The following is a 16,386-nucleotide window of genomic DNA, read 5'->3' on the forward strand; positions in this document are numbered from 1 at the left end:
CAAGCACTTACGTGTTAAACGTCACAACTCTACAGTTCACCGCCGGCGAGTTCCTCATCGTGACGGTTCATCAAGAATAATGTGTGCTTTTGCTTCGAGTTCATGATTATTATTTTTTTTGGCAGCCTAATTTTTTCAAATGGAAAAAAAAAAAGTGTTGGATTCTTGATGCCAAATAGCAAAACGCACATGGAATTTTTTATTTTTTTTCCCCCCCTCAGTTTCACAAAATGAGATTTCAGTGAGCACGACTTCCCTGTGAATGCAGTATGTTTGCTCATCCTCACTTCTGCCCCCCCCCCCCCCAGTCTCTCGTGATGATTGCCTTGCCCGCTATCTCCAGGCAGCAGTTCTGTTTGTGCAGCGTCTCCATGTGTCAAAAAAAAGAGAGAGCAGCCTGTTAATTTTATGATCTGTCACACGTCTGCTCCTCTGCGACGGGCGGTGGGCGACTGGGTCCGGACTTCCTTATCGCTCCATTCATTCCTGTCCACCCCTGCCAGACTGGAGTCACATCACATATCGTGTGAAGCGGCGCTGAATTGCTTTTCCACGCGGCCATCCAGAATGGGTCGGGAGATTATTTTTGATACTTTGAACGCTGTTCAAACCGGGGTTGGCGGAGATGGGCTGCATCAGCCGTGACACCTGCGGCCATTTACAAACAAATTTTTCAAACCGGGGAGACTTTTTTTCTTTTTTCTCTTTTTCTCATTAGATTTCTGCATAATTCAAGTATGTGTTTGTATGCAGATGATGTCAGTGTTTCCATTGCAGCTTAATTCGATTTAACAATGGGCCGGGAAACAATTCGTGGAGTGTAATGATGCCATGATGGCTATGGCAGCCATGATATCCTGTTGTACGTCTTCACTTTTAGTTTCTGCTTTCAGATGGGGGGGATGGAGGGCGGGTGGGGGGGAGAGGGGGGGGGGAGGGGCTAGGGTTCTCAAAACAAGCTTTCATCAAAAGGAGAAATGAGAAAATGATCTACGTGACACATCCTAAGCCTCCCGGGAAATGTTTTCATAAAGCCAGAGGAACTGTGTGTGAGTGTGTGAGTGTGTGAGTGTGTGAGTGTGTGAGTGTGTGAGTGTGTGAGTGTGTGTGTGTGTGTGTGTGTGTGTGTGTGTGTGTGTGTGTGTGTGTGTGTGTGTGTGTGTGTGTGTGTGTGTGTTGGCCTTTCACGTGAACGCTGGTTGAGTATGTGTTGCTGTCTCGTCTCGGCAGGGACTGCTAACAGAAAATTAAGATGGAAAAACAATGAATAGCAATCTCACATGTGGAGCAATAGCAGCTCTTTGTATATTCAAAGCGGAAGCCAAACACTGAGGAGTGGGGGGGGGAGTGGGGGGGGTTCCACATTTTAATGAAGACCTCTCCGTAACTTTCAGCATGTTTATTGGAAACTTATTACAATGTTTGTCTTGCGTTTCCCCAAATCATTATGTAGACAAGTGTGCTGTCGCCTTCGTACATAACTTTATTTACATAAGCCGATCTCCCGGCGTCGGCACCGGATTGGAAATTCAAGATCTCCCCAAATCCAGAGAACACGTTGCACTCAAGTAACCCAAGCTTTGTGAGGATGAATTAGTAATCTTCTAATCAAATCGACAATCTTAAACAAAGGCACTGTATCCGTCTCTCTCTGCGCTCGACAAACACGAAGCAGGTGGGCCACTTTGCGAATTTAATCCGAAGGCCGTCCGCCAAAATTGCGTGCAGCCGCAAAACTAAGAGAGGGGTTGGGGGGGGGGGGGGGGGCTTTGCCTTGGAAGGAAACACAGACGTATTCAGAGCACGAAAAACAGGCAGTTTGTAAGCCAAGGAACACAATCGCCACTTAAACCAAATGCAGAGGTGGAAGTGCAGTCCTGGTTGCTGGAGGTGGCTGGACGATCGCCAGGAAGTGGATTCTGGTGTCGTCCCGGGTTGTGTTTGTCAGGAATCAGATCAGAGCTTTTTGGGGGGGTGACGTCTCGGGAGCCAGAGTCATGCGGCGCTGTGGGTTTCATTTTTGTTATTATTTGTTCCTCTCAAAGTCCACTTTCATGGACTCCTCGGGGGGGGGGGGGGAGACATGTTGAAAAAGCAAATGTGAACCTTGGACAGCGATATAGGAGGAGGTCTGAGACCTCCCTCACTCTTTCAGAACAATTCCCACGTACTGGAACCCAAGAAAAGGGACCCGGACCACCTCACGAGTCAGCTATGTGTTTACTTTGGATCGTTACATCGCGGTTGCTCAAAAAGCTGTTTGATGGTTGGAGGCTAAAATAACATGATTATATAGAGTTCAGAAGAGGTAAAGTTAAATAGGTAACATGATCGCCTCAGGCCTTGTTTGAGTGAAAACTGCGAATGTTAGATGGGTTTTGGGGACAACGGTGCTCAGAGCCACTGAAAACGCAACGGCTCAGAAGGTGGAAGTCTTTGAAAACATGCTCACGTGTGAGTGGATGGACAATAACGACAGTGGCCTTCAGATTGGAATTATTCCCACTCTATTCTCTCCTGGGAATCGGTAGTTTTATAACCCAACTTTCGAGAAATGAAAATGTAAAAAAAAATTGCAACGGTGTGTGAACGACTGAATCGATTCCATTTGCCCCATTCCTTCCTCCCCTTGTAGATTTTAGTCATTAACGGCTCTCTTAGTTGACTTTACTGCTCTTCGTGATGAGATTCATCCTCTCTTTTACCATTTCTTTATCATTTATCATTACCGCCACACGTCTGTATGTGTGTAACATCATTTAACCGAATAGTCTTGAATCCAGTGATGCTACAACTGGATCCGCTTTTATTTTCCGCTTAAAAAGTGTCTCGACGAAGCGCTGCGCCTTTCGTTCAGCTCCAAAATGAAACCTGCGCTGCGGCTTTGACCCCAATTCTGGACGAGACGTCAAACTATGATAGCTTCCGTTCTAAAACCCACCCGTCCAAACATTCGCCGAGTGGCTTCTCGCCCTCGGTGGCCCGATATCCCATCGTTACGTAAGAATGGTGGCCGTCGGGGGGTGGGGGGGTTGGGGGGGGGTTGGGGGGGGGATGTCAGCAGTGTATTCCCCGCACACCGCCAGACAAAGGCCGGAGTGTGTTTGTACCGGCGGTGGGAGAAGTGGTTTGTCTGGGGCAGCGCTTCAGAGCGCCGAGCTTGAGGGGTGGCACACTTCAGAGGCCAGATGGAGGAAAAAAAAAAAAAAAATCTGCCAAGCAAATAGAGCAGAAATTCTATTGTTGTGGGTAATGATTTATTTTTCTGCAGGAGTCATGCTGGGAAGATCAAAAGAAACCTCTCACACACACATTCATATTCCCCAGAAGCGTTTCTCCTCCTCTCCCGTCTCGACTAAGCCGTCAAACCAAGCATATTCCTTCTTCCAGAACCTCGCTCATAATTTACTCTTTAATTTTAATTTTTTTTTTTTATCCCTGTCTCGACAAAGCTAAACGCCTTTCCTCCACAAACTCTCATGTTCTCTCTATCGTCTGATTTATTTTCAGGGCGAGCCAAAGCCCTCGACACATTTTAATCCTTAAGAACAGCGGCGCTCCAGCTTCGGTTCAACTGGAAGTAAACTATCTTAAATATACATGTGTAAACAAGTTGTTGCTGAAAAGTCTCAGTATCTATTTGTGTGTTATAGGTGTGCACACTCCGCAATTGTGAATATTTATTAAAGTAAAAGACTCAAAAATTGGGGAAAAACAAGGGAAAGGGGTGTATGGAGAGAAAAGTGTTTTAAGTAAGTCGTGTCAGACATTATTTCTTTTTGTAACCCTTTGTTTTTCTAATATATTGAACAGGATTCTTATAAATAAAGAATAAAAAAAAAAAAGAACAGGTGTGCCAAGCATAGCAAATATTGGCACTTTCCTCACGTACACGTATGTAAAGTTAAAATTCTTACCACCCGAATTTGTAGTTTTATGGTGTTTTTAGATCCACTGTGTTAATACAGTGTGCCAAACTGAAGAAACGCATTTATGAGGTTGTCCTGAACAAAATGACACCAAAAAAGGGCAAGGTTTAAGGATTTAAATATAGATATAAAGGAAAAATCAATTGTAGTGAAAAACGGCACAAAATGCTTCAGGCCCAGAAGGGTTAAAAGTTATTATGGCGCTTTTTTTTACGTGTCCAGTCGACTCAAGACGAGGCTGCATGCGGCCCCTGAACTAAAATGTGATTGACGCTCCTGATGCAGAGCTTTTATAGTTGTTCTTTGTGTTCCTCGACATGCATTCTGGGCAAAGCCATAAAGCACATATGCACAACTAACAGCCGTCTGTGTCGTGCCAGTGAGGCCAGAATAAAGGGGAGTCTCTGGCCTCAACCTCCACATGGATCATTTGTTTTTTCCTCTATACATAATCCATTTTTTTTTTTTTTTAAATACGAGGTCTTCAAAAATTTGTTATGGAAAAACAGACATTTTCCAGCTGTTAGAAACCGTTCCATTCCTTTCATCTGTTCATGATAAGAGGATGAATGATCCTCTTCACCGCAGCAAGAGGAGGAACGCCGTCGCTCGGCAATCCCCGCGTCGGTCCGCTGTTAGCGTAGCCACCGGCTAGGTAGTCAGCGAGCTAATTCAGGGCCGAGGTGTCAATACTGAGGCCATTGTCCAAAATCAAGAATCCATTGTGGAAGTCAAACGTCGTCCAAAACACGAGAGCGAAATCGAGCGTCAATCCACACAGGAAATGGAAAGAGTCATACTCTATTAGAGTACCAACAACCCAACACACTGTTATCCTCTAGACCGGGGGTCGGCAACCCTTTGGTCCCTCCACTGCAGTTCATCCCGGAGGGACGTAAGGAGGCAAGGCGCCACCCAGAGCTCAGTCCCGCTACAAAGAGTGGTAAAATGTAGGGTCGTGAACGACGCAGCGATGTGACGTCATTACGCAACAATAATGGATGAAGAAGGTAGAATTGCGGCTGCAGGTCATGACAGCGGCTCAACTGGTGTCTGAAGCTGGGAGCTTCCTGTACCTTTCACAATAAAACTGCTGCGCTGCGGAGCGCCGACAGTTCCAGGAGGCAGACTTGTTGAGAGTGACGGAACATTCTAGTGAATTACACAGCAACTATAGAACATTGAAAGCCACATCTATCTTCCATTTTAATAATGTGTAGCAATAAAGGAGCTGAGAGCTGCAATGCATTATGGGAGTTTCTGTTTGTCTTGTTTTAAATGTAATTATTGGGGGTTATGTTAGGTTTGTAGTGTCGGTAATAATTGTGTTTTTGTTGCTTAGTTCATGTAGTTTAGTTTATTAGTTGTAACTCGTCAACCAGCAGCGAAGGAGGTTTTGTTGTGTCGTCCTGGCATGGTCTTCCTGGGGGACTGTCAAAATAAAAGTGTGTGGCTCTTTGGGTGTTGTGTTCAGTGGGAAACGGGACCAAATGGCTCTTTGAGCATTAAAGGTTGCCGACCCCTGGTCTAGAACTTTCCACGTCCAGTCGGTTTTGTCTCTTTCACTAGAGAACCATTCTGTCTAATCCTACATCTCTAATCCTTTTCCTTTCTTTCTTAATGAAGCAAGCATTTTGATTCTCTAACACGATTGTTTTGCCATCACCTGTCCCCCCTTCACTTATTCAAGTACCTCCCTTCTAACATTTTTATATGTCCCATAGAAACTCTCTTCATTTTACGGCTCCTGGCTCTACTGATGAATCCAGCGAAACCCAGTTTCCCGTCAAACATGTTCATCTCCTCCAGTATATACACATGACATATAATACGGCTCTCATTGTGTAATAAGCAGGTGCAGTCCCGTTGGGTTTTTGGCATCAAACAGTCTTATTATCCCATCGGGCACACGATGCACTTTTCCGGGATCGGAGCAAACAATTAGTGTGATCACGATGCTGGCTGGCGGTGTTTCCACGCCGGTTTAATTAGGACTCGGGCCACAGAGGCTAACCATCAGTGGTTTGAGCACAGAAGCTCCCACGGCAGGTGACCGTCTGCGAAGAGACGCTAAATTAATCAGCGCGGCGGAACGAGTCCATGTAATTTGCAGGAATATTCGAATGCAGTCGGTGGCTTTTTTTTTTTTTTTTTTTCATGCTACATGCATTAAGTTTTAATTGCCTCTCTCTACATTAGTTAAAAAAATTAATAAAGTCTGCAACAAAACGGTGGATCCGAGTACTTTCAATGCAGCATCACCGAAATCTAAAATCTTCGGAAATCTGTTTAAAATATCGATATTCATAACGAAGAATGGTTGTTTGATCAATTGGTAACTCTTAATAGACGAAGGGTATGACTAAATTGCGTTGGGTATTTGCTTTATGATAGATTAGCTTCCTGGCTTTTTGATTAAATGAAGTTTACTTAAAGGAAAAACAAATAGTTCAACAATTCTCAAATCTGGCACCAATGCACAACAATAACTTAAGTTGCCATATCAAATGGATATACTTTGATCAAATGCTGGATGCGGGTTGAAAAAGGAGCTCCGTGGCGCCTACTGTTGATGAATGGATGGATGTACTGTTAAACATTTCTAATATGGAAAAATTGACCGTCTCTTAGACTGGAAGTTGACAAATTCAAGGACAACTGGAAAGGACGGCTACAATATATTCAGCAGCATAGACCTGACTTTGTGTAGGACCTACTGTAATGTATGAATGCTTTTTTGTCTGAGTGATGCATGTCTGAGGACGGTAGTCCTTTCTACAGAGGCCCGGTAGATATATATATATCAAGTATTTCTTAATTTTTACCCCTGGTTCTGAGCTACAACTGTTTCTTGTATTTTTGCATTATTTATATTTTTCCTTTTCTTGTCTGTTTGTTTTTCCTTTGTTTTGTGTGAGTATTCCCTTTTATTACAAGTATGGATAATATAAAGGACACTGAGTTTGGGAGAACTGTGCTTGTGTTGTGAAGGATTGACTGTTGTACATTTTGGAAAACACAATAAAATACTAATAAAAAAAAAAAAGAAAAAGGAGCTCCGAAGGCCTGCCGAGTCGTCCTCCCGATGTCAGACGGAAGGAATATTAAGAAACGGCACATAAAGCGGCTGCTTTTACAGGAATTACAGGTCCTGCAACAGACCGCCCCGACTTCCCGTGACCTCCTTTTTTTTCCTGTGATGAGGAGAGAGAAAAAAAGACAAGAGAAAGGACCAGAGGCAAGGTGGGGAGAGGTTGTCGTTGCACTCGGAGGGGCGTTTTCTTTTGATTTGGAGGAAATGGGTTCTGCATTGATGGAGCCGTTCTGCCTCTCGTCTCCTGCTTCAAAAGAGCTGGGAAGAAAAAAAAAACGTTAAAAAAAACAAAAGGCTGGAGAACGATGGCCTGCAGCGCTCGCTATACATGTACGATGGTACATTAGCGCATGGAGCTGCACCTTGTTTTGCTATTCAGGGGATATTATTGTGCCTTTTTTTATGTTTTTTTTACTGAATTGATAGTTGTGCCATTAATGATGAACACAACCTTGAATGCAAGCGGAGTTACATGTCGTACCAATGAAATATTTACGGTTTGTTCCACCTTGACGGTTTTTGCATTCACACAATATACCGTCTTGTTTAACATTAACGAAGCGTCAGGAGGAATATTGAAGCGTGTTCGGGCTGTGATGAAATCAAAGATCCTTCGGTTAAATTTGGAAAGAAATGGATCAAATATACATAAATGGCGGATTAAATAAAAATACATGGAACATCTGAGGTGGTTGCACACATTTCAGAGTGATTACCACCGTCTCGCTTGTCAACAACTGAGATGTTATGTCGATTAATCTATAAAGCTGGAAAAAATTGTGAAATAAAGGAGGAAGTCCAGCTTGGTATTTAAAATTCTTTGTCACTGAAACAGTAAAATAGGTTTGATTACATATAAAATTGAAGTTTCAAGCCTTATTGGTTGTACCTTTTATTAATTTAGGTGAAACATTTAAAAAGTCCATCATTTAGATCCATTAGAAGAGATTTTTTTCATGCTTGAGACCTTTTTAATTTCGATGTTCTGAATGTAGAAATAACTTTTCACTGGTATTCTACTTCTATTGAGATTAATCTGAATAATGCAGGAGGGTGAAAGTCATTTGAGTTCAGGGACGTCACACAGTCCAGCTTCATCTCGGGGGGGCCGGACCAGTAAAATAGAGCAATAATACACTTTTAATTTAAACTTTTAAAGTTTTTTCTTTGCTGTCGCTCCGAGTACTTTCAATGCAGCATCACCGAAATCTAAAATCTTCGGAAATCTGTTTAAAATATCGATATTCATAACGAAGAATGGTTGTTTGATCAATTGGTAACTCTTAATAGACGAAGGGTATGACTAAATTGCGTTGGGTATTTGCTTTATGATAGATTAGCTTCCTGGCTTTTTTGATTAAATGAAGTTTACTTAAAGGAAAAACAAATAGTTCAACAATTCTCAAATCTGGCACCAATGCACAACAATAACTTAAGTTGCCATATCAAATAGATATACTTTGATTCAACGCAGAGTTCTCTAATTAAAGCGATTTTCTTTTTTGGAGAGAGACGGAAACAGATGAGCTCTCGTGATAATTAACTGGAAATTAGCGCAGAAAGCTCCAGTCACAGGTGCCGAGCCCTCCGACGGAGGAAAAACAAAAAGCTGCCAGCGGTATTGATTAGACGCGAGAAGTTCAGTCACTCACAATCAGCCACATCTGCATGCACTCCTCTGCTCCGCGGCGTGGTCAGCTAATCATCATCATCATCACAAACCATTGAAGAAAAACTCAGAGGAGTTTGATTGCTGGAGAGAGAGAGAGAGAGGCATCCAGTTTGCAGAGTTTGAAGAACGTCTTTGGGGTTCCAGTTGTCTGAGGTTTGCTATTTCGGTTTGTTTTCCTCTTGCATGGCTACACTTCTTTACACATGTAGATTTTCTTTCATTCCCAAACTTGTGGGTCATTTAATTGAAGTGGTTGCTGTGGTGCGTGTACACCCTCCCCCATATCTGTCGGTTGTACTTTGACTTTGTACTTTTATACAGTTACTTTACGAGCCGCCCTTTTCTGGCGGCAGCCCAAAGAGTTTCCTCCGATCCCGACAAATCGCTCTCGGCGCTGCCGCTGTAAGCGCAGACACCCAAATGTCATTACAACCCGGCTTCCACTGGCCTTTTTTTCGACAATTCCATAGGTAATTTATCCAAATACTGACGCTTGACCTTTTTAAATTCCTATGATCCGCGGCTCTGTCTTGTACGGAGAAGCTCTCGGTGAACAAATGAAGTGGCTGGAGGAGGAGGGGGAGGAGGAGGAGGAGACCGCCTGGGACACGGGATCGTCTATGTGGGTCTTGGAAAAGGACAACAGAGGTGTAATGAGGATGGTGATAGACATCAGACTGGAGTCGTGTTACATCACCGGAGAGAGAGAGAGAGAGAGAGAGAAAAAGGCCCGAGACAAAAGACGAGGACATAAAATAACCCGGGGAAAAAGAAAACACATCCCCACGCCTGACTCTGCAAGTCTGATTTATTCCCCCCTCTCTCTCTCGCTCTCTCTCTCGCTCTCGCTCGCCCGCTCCTCTTGCTTGTCGCATCTCTTGAAGGATGCAAAGCAGTCCGACTGCTACAGCGGCGTGCTGTTCTTAACAACTGGCTGTGCCGGGATGACAGCAGCAGACGGCGTAGCGGCGAGGCGATGCGGCGAGGGGCTGGTGGAACACGAGCTCCTGCCACCTCCCCAGTGTACAAACAAGACGAGGCTGCTGTGCAACAACTCTCTCTCTCTCTCTCTCTCCCCTCTTGCCTCTTTCTTGTGTTTCCCAGCGTCTGGACGATACTTATCTCCCACTGTCAAGATAGCTTTTATTTTTTTTACCCCCCCCACCCCCCGATGTAGATCGTTGTGACCAAGTCGGTGGACTGGAATGCATAAAGGCCTTCGGCCTGGAAGGTTCATGTGTGGGCTTGTACCTCAAAATACACGCGATATAAAGGTTAATAATGAACCAAGCTGCTGTGCAATATGTGGAAAAGTCGAGTATCAATGGACTTTGGCAGCATAGCCTGATTATTTACATTTTTTTTATACTCAATTTTTATTGAACAGTTTTCCACATAAGGCAAAGTCGTCAGCATATAAACATTGATCAACATTAAGCAGCGTTCATGTCACAATAATCTTGTATCTGTTCTAATGAACCGCTATGGAAAGTAAATGGGTAAAGAGGTGCCAGCATACATCAGTTATCTATACATGATGGCAATTATTTGTTGGGATACACTGTCCATTTTGTCCATTTTGTCCATTTTGTCCATTTTGAAGAGTAAACATCCGTCTGCAATCTTAAAACAAAAGTCAACCTTTCCATCTCATGTATGTCCTTAATGATTTAAAGCCAATTATCCACTGTGGGAGGGTCGACTTTTTTCGCTGCTGCAGTAAAAATGTTCAACAGATATCTATCAGTTCCCGTAATTGTTTCTGGTATATCACCTAAATAGAGTGTCGTACAGTATCATCATAGCTTGATTATTTTAATCCGCTGGAGGTTCTTGGCGCTGTGTACCAGCCGCAGAAAGACGCGGCGGGGAAAAGTATTTGTCGGGTCATGCGAACGCTTCAATACACAACTGCATTCGGGGACTCGCTTAATGGGAAACACAATATTTGTGGTTGTGAAGATCAGAGCTGCGTTAGCGCCGCGGCGACGCGACAGTGAGAGATTAAACTCGGCAGTTTCGGTGTCATCGCCCTGACGCTTTCATACCCAACCATGAAACCAGAAGTTTCTTCTTTTTTTTTTTTAATCGAGACCCGGCGGCTCAGCTGGGCGACTTGTTGTTTTTATTGGTTCCTTGAGTGCGGCGACACAACTGTTTGGATCAAAACTTATCCGTGTGTTGGAAGTCAAAACCATCCAGTTGGAAAAAACTCTGTCAAGACTTGAAAATTGAAAACATTCATAAATCCTTTAATTTTAATATCATTATTTAAACCAACGCTTGTCAGTACTCTAACACAGTGTATATATATATATATATATAATTCTTATGATTATTAATGATATTTTTCTCTATCTGTTGTCTTTTATTTGTAAAGTGTTCAAGATAAAGTGATGCTCAGCCGATTCTAATGAACATGGAACTCTCTCTTTTTTTTTTTTTAATTTCCTAAATCTTTCCCCCAAAAAATAGTGTATACCAATACATGGCATTACTTCCCAAAATTCTCACGTCGTCGATGAAGCCGAGGTGCAGAACTGACTCGTATCTAGAAATAAGAAGTTCGTAGCTTTTCGGTGTAAAGAGTTGAACGCGGGGTTTATATTCCTCTGAGCTTCCTGCTCCTTTCCCGTCTCTTCACAAACTCTTGAATGTTCAAGGATCTCCAAACTTTCATCTCGGTGTTTCAACAGCACTATTTTAGGTCATGTTTGTGCTGATGAATATGTAAATGTTCCGTGTTTACAGTGATAATGCTTCTGTGGTTTTCGTAGACGGCGTCGAGGGGGGGGATGGGAATCCGCAGAGAACTGGGAGTAACCCCATTAGCGCGCCGCAGGAAAACCACGGCGAGGCCCAGGGGAGGTCATTATGAAGGAGCTGTTTGCTATCTTCATATCTGTAATTAACATATGCAATGCTGATTGCTTATTTCGGCATTTAACCCAGATCTGTGTTTGAGGCGGAAACGAACCAAAACTTGTGCGAGCGCTTTGTTCAACAGGTTGGAAGTTGAAAGTAAAAACAAGATTCCGGTTCCTGTTCAGCCGTCGTGTTTGGTTCGGGTTCGAACGGCGGGGAGGCGCGACGCCGACGAGACGGGGGATCGATGTACGACCTCCCGGCGGCATCGGGCGTCTCCGAGGCGAAGCATCGGGTGTGACGGCTAGCCGCGGGATTCCGTTTACGCTCGGCGGCGGCGAGAGAAGAACAATTCAATGGCGCTCCACCCCTGTTTTCATTTCGCCATCATGCAGGAAAGGTGGAATGAAAGGGAAGGGGGGATAAACAAGGGGGCGAAGAGAAAATGAAAGAGAGGGAGGAGGGAGGGAGAAAAAAAAAACACCATGTGAAAGAAATTACAGCACCGAGGAAGAAGAGCGTTTGATATACACTTGGACTGAGACGATGGGAGTGAAAAGCCGTGTGTGTGTGTGTGTGTGAGTGTGTGTGTGTGTGTGTGTGATAAAACAGTCTTTCATCTGGAGGGAGATGCAGGAGGACGGGCCGATCCTCCAATGCAAACATGCCGTTTTACTCCACAAACAACAATTTCTCCCGGCTCCCTTCAGCCACAGCGTTTTGTCTTTGTGCTTTGATAACATCGCTTTGTCGCGGAGAGACAGTCACTTTGATCTGCATTCTTTTGAAAAACTCGTGAATTCATCCCGGGGAACAGGTGGAGGATGGAGGAGGAGGAGGAGGAGGAGGGACGAGCGGTCGTCTCTAGCGTCGACTCGATTCCCCGCCAGTGTTTAATTCCGCCGTTTGGGAGGCGACGGGCAAACGTTCAAACAAATGCCAACTTTGCTTATCGGGCCCCTGCCTCATCCTTCGATATGTCAATCTCCTGCCAGGCCGCTGAATACACACGAGTTTGATTTCCGCCGTGCCGCCAGCCGAACTTGTAAACAGACGGGCGGCTGGACGCGCTGGCCACAGTTTGTTCAGTCGTGTCATTAGGCAGACGGTACAAGTCTCCTCACTCAATATTTAATGCTCTGATTAGTCAGTGCAGGTTCGGCTTTCTGTGAACTCGGATACAAGTCCGGGAAAGAGAGAAAAGAAACTGCCCTCGATTGATGAATTTCAGATTAGATTTTGCCGCTCACTGCCCGTCCCATCCGCTTTGACCGGCAACTCTTTCAACAGTTTAACGAAAATTATTCACTAAATCTTTTTAATGTACCTTCTCCAATTACAACCAAATTCCATTTGCTTTTGAATTGCCAATTTTTCCACTTTTTTTTTTTTTTTTGCAATTTTTGCAGAAATTCTTAACAAAGTTCATTAACCCTATTCCCGAATTTCTGTGTACGTGATCCCAACATCACCGACACGACAGCAGGTCTGTGTTGTGTCCGCTCTGTGCGGCGTATTAATTCCACCGTTTGCTTCCTTGTGATTATCGTGCTTTTGTTTTCTCACCATTCTTGTATTTGCTGTCCAGTGGTCCAACATATCCTCCATGGCGAGGCGTCACCCCAGTGTTTCTCCATTTCACCTGATGGAGCCGTTTGCTTTGCCCGTTCGCCCGCCAGCCCTCGTCGTCTCTGTTTGCTCTGCACCGGGTTAGCGTTTGTATAGCATCTCGGTACTTTGTGTTCCTTTTTGGAGTCTCGGCACAATCATCAACCTTGTTTCTTGTATTTTCACCCAAAAAAAAAAAGTAATTGGAAAAAAAAAAGGATCTTGAGGTTATTCAATATTGACCAAGAACACAAAACATCAAAGAGAAACTGCATAATCGTATGATTCGGGTTGTTGGACTCGGTTCATTGACTCGCATGTGGAATCATCGTGGAAAAAAAACAAGAGCGCTCTCCAGGGCAACTTTTCCCTGGGGGGGGGGGGGGGGGGGTCACAGTGTTGCACTCAGCTGTGCACAAAAAAAAAAAAAAAAACATGACGGAAAAACCTGAAAAGAGAGAGGAATTGAAACCCTGGCTTATTTTCTCACCTCTGCAAAGCCGACCAATCACAGCTTGGCACGGCTGAGCGGATCAGACTGTCTGTTTTGGGTTACCGAAATGTTCCAACACGGGAGGCCCGAAATCTCTGTAACCTTTTGAACCACCTTTCTTCTCCTCCTAGAAACATTTCTATTTGACAGGAAGGGGGAGGGGGGGGGGGGGGGAGAGAGAGAAATAGTTTGGGAAGCTATTCAACCCATTTGAAGGAGAACGGCTGTAATTTCATCCAGAGGTGGTCGAATCCGTCAAACCGAAGCCGCGCTGTGGAAAAACAGACCCAATCACTTCGGAGACTCGGCTTTTGAGCAACCGGAGATTTTAATTGATTCCGTGGTTGTTCACGCCCTCCGTTGGCCAGGAGCCGTGTTTACTGGTAAACTGTTGACGTGTTTGAGTCTGCGTGTCGTATAACAGGAAGTCAGGCTGACCGGTATTAATGTTGGTTTGTTTACTATGTGCTTTTATATACCTGTTGCAAATGTTGCTAATTTGATAAGTTAACGGTTTTGTCAGACTGGTATTGAATGGATTTTGTTCGATGCGTCGTCTTGAATTGAACTGTGAGTTCATTGATAAGGCGATTCGCTCCCATGTATAAATCCAACTGGTCGGTTGACATGTTTGTGAACAGGAATCAACTATTTCCTGCAGTTTGACAGTTGGCTTCAAATGCACAACAACTATTGTAAACTGCATTCAGAGCAATGGCCTGAGTGTTTCCAGGAAAAGGCTGGAAATCCAAGTATTGATTGGCTGAATGTAGAAATGTTTGTTTTCTCCAAAAGACCTTCTGGTCTTTTTTAATTTTTCTTAAAGCATGGACCATGTTGACGATCACAGCGAGTAATTTGGAGTGGCTTGTCTTTCCATCGCGCAACATCCCAGAATGACCTTTGGCTTGAGAGCCTCAGGCGAAACCTGTCGTCGTTTATATTTGAAATATTTTGAAAACGGCTCGCAAAGGTGGGAACTTTTCTCAAACCCTCCAACTCCGTTTCCGTGGAAACGGCGGAAAACCTTTGAGACGCTGTTGCTGCACACGCTAGTATGTTTTCTTACGAGTTAAACTCCTTTTACACAACATTTTCAAGATAAAACGTAGATTTTAGTGAAAGTGCAATTCTTTGATCAGTAGCTTTTTTTTTTTAAACAATGCTACTGTGCATGCACACGTATCAAATTGTGGTTCTGCACATGCTCAGTCGATGGGAAATCAGAACAATGGCGGCCTCCAGAGTTTCATGACTCCCAGTCTATATTCTCCTGGGACTTGGTGGTTTTATTTTGACAGTCACCATAATAACAATCCAGCCTCGTCGTCTGGCCACCAGCATGTCTGTGTACTTCCATTTTTTTAATGTTTATAGTGTATTGTGTGTTTGGTTTAATTACTAAAACAACCAACAGCTTTTACATTCGTTTTCAGCATTTCACCGCTTTACGTATAAACAAGCGTCGTTTTCAAAACTTGATCATCTACTGTCACTGCCACCTTAACTGCTGCCTGTTATTTATGTTTAATTTTTTTTCCGATTTCTCTAAAACACGAAGCTTTTTAATGCTACCTTCAATTCACGTTGCAGAAATAAACATTGCGGGCGTAAGACTTCCGCGCCGCCCTAATAAACAAGTTGCCTCGGGGCTGCAGACTCTCATAGTTTTCGCCGCATCCACGCAGATTAATAAAACATAATTAAATATATGCGCCGTCATGCCTCGGTTCCTGTCTGGCGTGCGGCGTGCGAGCGACTCGCCTGAAACGCACGCGGCGTTTTGGCTCGCCGTTGTTGCTCGGTAATGTAAAACAGCAAGCGCTTGCCAGGCGTTCCTGCTGTTCGCGATGTAACGAGCCAACGACAAACATACGGTACCAGCTGGTCAGCACCCATTTCCACAGAAGTAATTTGCAAATGGTAAATGCTTTCATCTTCCTGATACGCACACACACACAGACACACACGCACAGAAAACAGAAGTATGAAAGAGCCTGAGGGCGTTTCGGAGAAAAGTTTTGAAGTTATGCAGGTTTGAGATGTTAATGTTTCCCAGGTTGAGTCTGGGTGCAGCCTGCAGTGCATCGCACGCTCCGGATGATTCTGTACCTGATCCAAAGGATTCTGGTGCTCATGTGGGACCCCGGGGGATCAAAGGGGGGGGGGGCAGGAAAAGCATGAAAGCTCAAGATGAATGAGTTCCGTAGGAGTCGGAGACGTCCTCGTTCTGGAAATCGTTGGCCAGAGTGATTTGACTTTTTCTTTTTTTCACATATCTTTTCATTTCCACGCTTTAAAAGTGAGTTTGTCGGGGGGGTAAACGACGAACTTTCCTGTGCTGCAGAGGTGAAAAAGTTACTTTCATCCCACGAGTTTCTCCACAGGTGCACAGAAGAAGTTGCCCATTAACAAAAGAGACAATTGCTGACTGTTTGTTGTGGGATTCAAACCGAGCTTTTGAGGAAAGGGGGGGGGGGGGGGGGCAACGTAGTGTTTCAGTGGAATGCTGATCCGGTAGAAACTCAGCCCCGTAGAAACACAAACTTGGTGAAGAAGTGAAAGCTTTGCCTCGTCAGGAATTCACATTGATACTTTCAAGAAGAGGGCAGCTTCTCCTCCTCTTCGCCTTTTTCCTCCCTCCCTTTCACTTCTCTCTCTCTCCGCCGTGCATTGTTCTGCGCCGCGGCTTCATCAGCACTTTCCCTTCATTTGATGGTGGGGG

Source organism: Blennius ocellaris, assembly GCF_963422515.1.
Source record: "Blennius ocellaris genome assembly, chromosome: 19".
NCBI lineage: Eukaryota > Metazoa > Chordata > Actinopteri > Blenniiformes > Blenniidae > Blennius > Blennius ocellaris.